Here is a 6,915-nt window from a genome sequence, read left to right as displayed (position 1 = left end):
GCAAATTTCAATCTGGGCTTCCGATTCTTCCTGCTGATGAGTGGTTTGCATCTTGTGGTGTGGCCTTCCAGTCTTCTTCCAACAGTGGATTGTGACGCCTTCACCCTGCACTGTGGAGGTCGTTGGTGATGTCACTTACTGATTTTTGGGGGTTTTCTTCACAGCTCTCACAATATTTCTGTCATCAACTACTGTTGTTTTCCTGTTGGACGTCTGTTGCTCAGTACACCAGTAGTTTCTTTCTTTCTTTTTCAGGACAATCCAAATTGTTGTGCTTGCTATGCCCGATGTTTGTCCAATGGCTCTGGTAGATTTTTCCTTCTTTTCTCAGCTTGACAATGTCTTGCGTTTCTCCCATAGACAGCTCTCTGGTCTTCATGTTGGTTTATCCTCTTTAACAGGAAATGCAGTCTTTATAGGTTTGAACCAAGGATGAAACTTAGACTAGTCATGCAGAGCTATTTAATGTTTGGACAATCAACCTAAAAGGCAACACCTGGGCAACAAGAAACATCTGTCAGCCACATGTTCCAATAGTTTTGCTCACTTCAAACAAATGGTGATATGTCCTGAGTTGTTTAACACATCTAGATGTGAATACCACAAAATGAGAGCTGAAATTCTGAACTCTTGTCTCATACTCATCTTTTCATCTTAAACCCAAATGTCTTCAGTGAACAAAAAAAACAAAGGAATTGCCTTACCGTTCCAATACTTTTGGAGGGGACCGTAAGTCCTCTCCTCATAGAAAACGTTCCCTCTGTTTCTCTCTCCTCCTTGTCCGTGGGTTTCCACCATCACATCTGCCTCCTAATGCAGCTCAACGACAAAGAGGCTTTAGAATTAGATTAAGGCTCCACTGATTGCTCCCTGATTAGACCGTGATGGGAGGTTGGTGTACAGTAGTGGTGCAGAGTCCCTCTTTTCCTCTCGGTGTGGCTCTGTGTTTGATGGACGAAACCTGTTTGGTGCAGAACTGCTGTCTCTTTAGTCTGAGATGAGATTGTTGTTGTCATGTTTCCTGATGTGCCGTTTTGTCTGTGTCTGCAGTCCTTCTCTACCTTTTGCTGCACCACAGCACTGACACTCAGGTTATCGTTGAGAATGACTGAGGCTGGCCTGGATTAGTGTCTTCTTGATTTGATTGTAGAAGTGTTTCCCATAGAATGACAGTGTAACTGTGGCGGCAGCGGCTGGGGATTGTTAACGGGGTATATTTCTAGTAGGTTATTTCTTATTTCATCATTTAAATTCTACTTCATTCTCCCCCTTATTATAGTGTGTTCAGTTCTCACACAGCAAACCCACCAACTTTCTCCCTGTATGTGTCTGCTCTGGTAACTTTTTCTTTCTCCATCAGCGCGATGGCTTGATGGTCTAATGGACAACTGTATTGATGATGTAGTGACTGTGGGAACAGCCAGTTCCTAAATATGCGACAGTACTGACATGCTGCTGTATTGTTGATAGAATCGTCAGGTCGTGCTCCTCATCAATGTAACACAATCACTACATCATGTTCTTTGTGAATAATGTACTGCTACAAAAACTACTATAGGTGCTAACATGAGACAGCATTTTAGTCATGGAACAGACTGTGACACTAACTTATCTGAGACCAAATTGTTTTTGCTAGACAAATAAACATGGTGTTGGACCAGTGAAACATCTGCCCACACTAGGGCTGTCCCTGACTAAGGCTTTATATAGTCGAATCAGAATCGTCAAGTCCTGCCTATGGTCGACTGATAGTCGAATCATGTGTGTTTTTGTGCGCGCCGATTGTGAGCGGGGGGGGGGTTACACATTGTAGCTCCGCTTTAATCTTGAAGCTGCAGAGCTGCAGTCTCTATTCATTCAACTTACACTGTAAATTTCCAGCTGAACTGAGGCTTTTTGAAGACCCTTTTCTCTTTCTCTCTCTCGCCTGTCATTCACTGGTCTTGTGCAGAGTTTTACGTGCATTACTGCTGCCGACAACTGCATGCACGTAGCGGTTCCTCGCGTAGTAGCCGGCTATTTAAAAACAATAAAATATTCTTTATGTGTTCATCAATGGTGATTAATTCTCCGAAAGTCCCCCGAGGTGCGAACAATCAGGCACCGCCCATCGAAGCATCGAATCTTCGACTATTCAGGGTCAGCCCTAAACTACACCTGTATGTTGTTACAATATGAAGCCAGTGTGCTACTCCCTTTTGTCTGACATGGAACAATCTCACATTCATTTACATTTAATGAAAGTGTTGAAAGTGTTTAATACAGTCACATGTTCTCTACAGGCTCTGGGGATTTACAGTACTGCAATTTAATAATGAGAGACTTGCGCTTCATTGATTTTTCCACTCTGTACTTCTGCTGTCAGACATGGCTGAGCTTCTAATATTATGATTATTAGTCGCATCATATACCTTTTACAGTTATCCACTGCATGTTGTCATCAAATAAAGAACCTGCTCCATCAGAACTTGAGCTATTAAGGACACTCACTGCCACTGCAGCCATGTGAACTGTTTTGTAATAGAATATTTGGTATTTTATTTTAACTGCTACTTTATTTTAACATTAAATACCTCACCAGAAGAAAACCTTGTTGGAAATGAAAATAGATGATTCTTTGATCCCACTTATTTTTGCAGTACTGCTCACAACAAACAAGGAGCAATGTAACGCTCGTTCGTTGATCGTTCTAGGATTAGATTAATACTCCTACCTGAAACATTAAATTAAGCTAACTAAAGGAAGATTAAGATATGACAACCTGCTGTGTTACACTATTAGAATGTCATATTAATCAACATGAACACAACATCAAGATTAAAATATATAATACAATTACTCAGATGTTCATAAGCACTGACTTCTGTGTCTGTGTGTGTGTCTGTGACATCTGCTCAGTTAAGTGTATAGCACTATGTACAGTCCCACAGTGTAGCAGCACCTGCAGAAAGATTTGAATGGCATCCTGCCAGACATGTCTCATGGAGCATATTGTTAGTTCATGCATGCAACAAAGTCAAGCTCAGCTCACAATCCCAGCCCACATCAGCTGATGGCTCAACCGATTCCCATCTTTTGTCTCTGCTGCTGCTCTTCCTGCTTCCTGTATGCACATGGAAGGGTGGGGAGGTGCCAGGACAGAGCCACACGGTCAAATGTAACAATTGCAGATTGGTAAGTTTCCTTGATGAAGTGGTCCTGACTGAAGTGTGTGTTTGTGTGTAGATTCAGGAAAGATGAGTACACAGCTCCTATTGGCTTCAATCCATTCCCAAGTTGTACTGTCACACATGAATTTTTTTTTTTTTTTTAAATAAACCCAACAAACTAATTGGGGTCAAATTGAGATTATGGTGAGTTTGTTCTCTGAACGAAAGCAATACACTGACTGATTATCAGCAAAGACACATTCATCATACTTTATCTAATGTGTTATGGAAGTCATCAGTGTAATATTACAGCAATGTCAATGGCGGTCAAAGCAGCTATTTGCTAACAAGATGTATCACTGCTAACTCCAGTGATGTTGTTTCACAGTAATGGAGTGTCATATATTGAACAGAGCAACTTTTTAATCTCAGCTAAATGACAACCATGTTTCTGCTGCTCACTGTGACTGTGGATCATTAGTTGGTTTGGTCTTGGGTAGTGGCATGTTAAAGTAGAGCTCAGTAGAGAGATGAGGTCTTTTCTTCAACAGTTCTTTATGCAAGCTGTCAGTCCACAACCTGTCCTTTTATGCAGCCACTCGATCACTCACACACAGTTGAACACTGTGAAATAGTGACAGGTAGGAAATACTGTATACTGTTATAATAGTAATAGCAGAAAGTGAGTCTATCCCGGTGTATAGTGGTTGTTAAGATTAATCAGTCTGTAGATAAGCTCAGGTTGTAGTAAGTTCTAGAAGTAGTAATAGTTACTGAAAGGCTATGTGTTATGTTTGCTGCCCCAGAAAATAAAGTCCCTTTTTATGTAACGTTACTACAGCGTCTTGTATTCTTCATAGCAAAGTTGGTCTAGACAGTGACAAACTAGCTAGTTAGCAGGTACGAGTCAGTGTAAAGTCATTTAAAATAGCCTAAAAGCAAATATGTTTCAGAGTTTCGAAGCTGGAAGCAGCGGTAGAGTAATTAGAGTGTTCAGATGATTGATCGTGTTTTCGCAAAGAAAAAGGTGAAAAAAATCTCCGTAGCTGCTAACTAGCTTGCTTTTCTCCATTTTTCACCCCTCAGCAGTGACCACTGGAAGCAATGACAACTCTAATATGATGATGTGGTCAAATACTAGATGACACATTAATTTTCAAATATATTCAACATATTGCCGAGCCTTAGTAGGTGACAGAAGGAAACAATGGCATGGCTTTACGGAAAAAGTAGATTATTTAACGCAACATCAGCCTATATCCATATAAACAATATTGTCTCATCCTATATCTTGTCTCAATATGTCTTACAAACTTGATATGCCCAGCCCTAATCTACAGTGTGAACGGTGTCCACTGCCTGGATGGATACATGTTTCTTGATAAATTGCAAATCCCAAAAGGGAGTTAATATTGACTAAACAGGAAGCAGAGTTTTGGATATGGCAGAAAAACTGATATTTTTGTCATGGTTGGCCATGTGCTCAGGCAGGTAAAGGGATTTTAGGACCCAGTTGCAGACAAGCAGGATGATGTTTGATTTTTTTAAACAGAACAGAAAGTTGTTAAACTTAAAGCTTCTGAAAGTTAAACTTTCAGAAATAGTGTCCCAGCAACTCAACGGGAGGCAGTCCAAATAAAACAAGGTAATCCAAGAAAGAACAGCAAAGTAATCCAACTGAGCAGCATAAATAGTCAAAAGTTCACTGACAAACAAAAAGCAAATGTGAAACATAACTCCAAATATCCACAGAACATAAACAAAAGGCAGGGTACAGCAGAACATGAGCAACATGCGGCATGAATAAGAAATGATCCGATAAGGAATGAACAGAAATGTGGACAATAAATACTGACACACACACACACACACACACACACACACACACACACACACACACACACACACACACACACACACACACGAAACAGGCAGACACACACACACACACACACGAAACAGGCAGACACAGAGACTTGGATAGAACAAACACACAGGACCAGCATCTGTATATGAGATAGGGATTGTACGGAGACCACCTCTGTGCTGGAACTAAAGTCACACTTCACACTCCCTTGAGATAAAGAAAAAAGGTCATTGTTTATGAAGATTCTCAGTCATCCAGGTCATAGTTATCCAATGAAGGTTAAAGTCAAGGGCAACTGGACTTGGTTGAAGATACTGGAAGACATTTTGTTCCTCATCCAAAGGACTTCTTCAGTTCTGACTGACTGGCAGGGAAACTCAGCTATTTAACCTCAGTGGGGTCGTTGGCCCGGGTCATCGATACCGCTGGTTCGTTAGTGTTCCTGGTTGCTGTGACGACAGTCGTTACAGTCATTAGGACAGAGGACACTCGTTTGAGGACCACCAGGTGCACATTTTAGACAGAGAAGATGGATGGTTTGAAAGAGGTGTCAAGGAAGCCATCTACACCAGGGTTGAGAAGCCGTCATTGAACAGGGGAGGGGGTCTACGCCACCACTTATCCCCCACTTACAATGCTGTCCTTTCATCTCTTCCCAGGAAACTCAACAAACGTAACCTATTGGCCTCAGGTGAAGATACCAATGATAACGAACCAGCAGTAACGAACCAGCGGTATCGATGACCCGGGCCAACGACCCCACTGAGGTTAAATAGCTGAGTTTCCCTGCCAGTCAGTCAGAACTGAAGAAGTCCTTTGGATGAGGGACGAAACGTCTTCCAGTATCTTCAACCAAGTCCAGTTGCCCTTGATTTTAACCTTCGTTGGAAAAAAGATCATTGTATCTACAACATTGTTTCTGATGCAGATTGCTGATTGCAGTCGTTTGTGTCATTAGAAGGCTCAACCCACAGAAATTCTAGACAAACAAAAGGCCAAATTCATACTGAAAGGAGCCTTTTGGTACTTAGTAAATTTTCAATCAGAACACAATTCAGCTCCTACATGTTTTTTAAAAGTAAAAATGCTGCTGAACTGCTCTGCTTGCATGGCCTTTGTTGACTCTTTGATTGTATGGAGAATAGCTGAGAGGGCCATTAGATCTCAAGGTATTTTTATTTCATTGCCAAGAAGGCGCTGACTCATTAGACAAATATCTAAGACGCATATCTACAAATCAGACAGTCAGCCGATGCTGTCTTTGGTCCCTGTGGATCATCCACTCCTAACATTTCTATTTCTATAAAACGAACCCAGTCTCAACCTGACACAATAAAACAAGGCACGAAAGAATCATCAAAAGCCAACAAAGTAATAGTGCCATAGTTACTTGAGTATAGTGAATCCATATTTAACTCCTGGAGTTAGTAAGATGTGTCGTTGGTACCACTATCCAATGTTTGTAATCTTATCAGTCAGAGTGAGGTTAGTACAGGGTTGGAATTAAGATTAGCAGGGCTCAGATTGGTGTTAGGTTTAGATGACTATCATGGTTTCACTGAAGGTAGAGATACACTAATTGATGACTTGACACCTATTAATTGATATAACCTGGTTTGTCTGATATTTCTGCCCTGCTCATTACTGGGGCCCTCCAAGCAATCAGAGACTAATGAGCATGCATTTTTCTTAAACTAGTCCCAGTAATCCACCTTGGCATTTTAGATGTAAGTGAAGCCTGAACTGCTCTTATTCCTCATTTAAGAGGTTCACCTGTTAATAATGACTGGAGAAAAAGGAGGGCATACAATGGAAACATAATCGACGGCGAAGATAGAAAAGGAAGGACTGGATAATCTGGGACAAGTTAATTTTGCTTCAGTCAAGTATGACAGGAGT

This window comes from Micropterus dolomieu, linkage group LG17 (genome assembly GCF_021292245.1).
Source record: "Micropterus dolomieu isolate WLL.071019.BEF.003 ecotype Adirondacks linkage group LG17, ASM2129224v1, whole genome shotgun sequence".
Classification (NCBI taxonomy): domain Eukaryota; kingdom Metazoa; phylum Chordata; class Actinopteri; order Centrarchiformes; family Centrarchidae; genus Micropterus; species Micropterus dolomieu.
Note: the sequence above shows the minus strand (reverse complement) of the source record.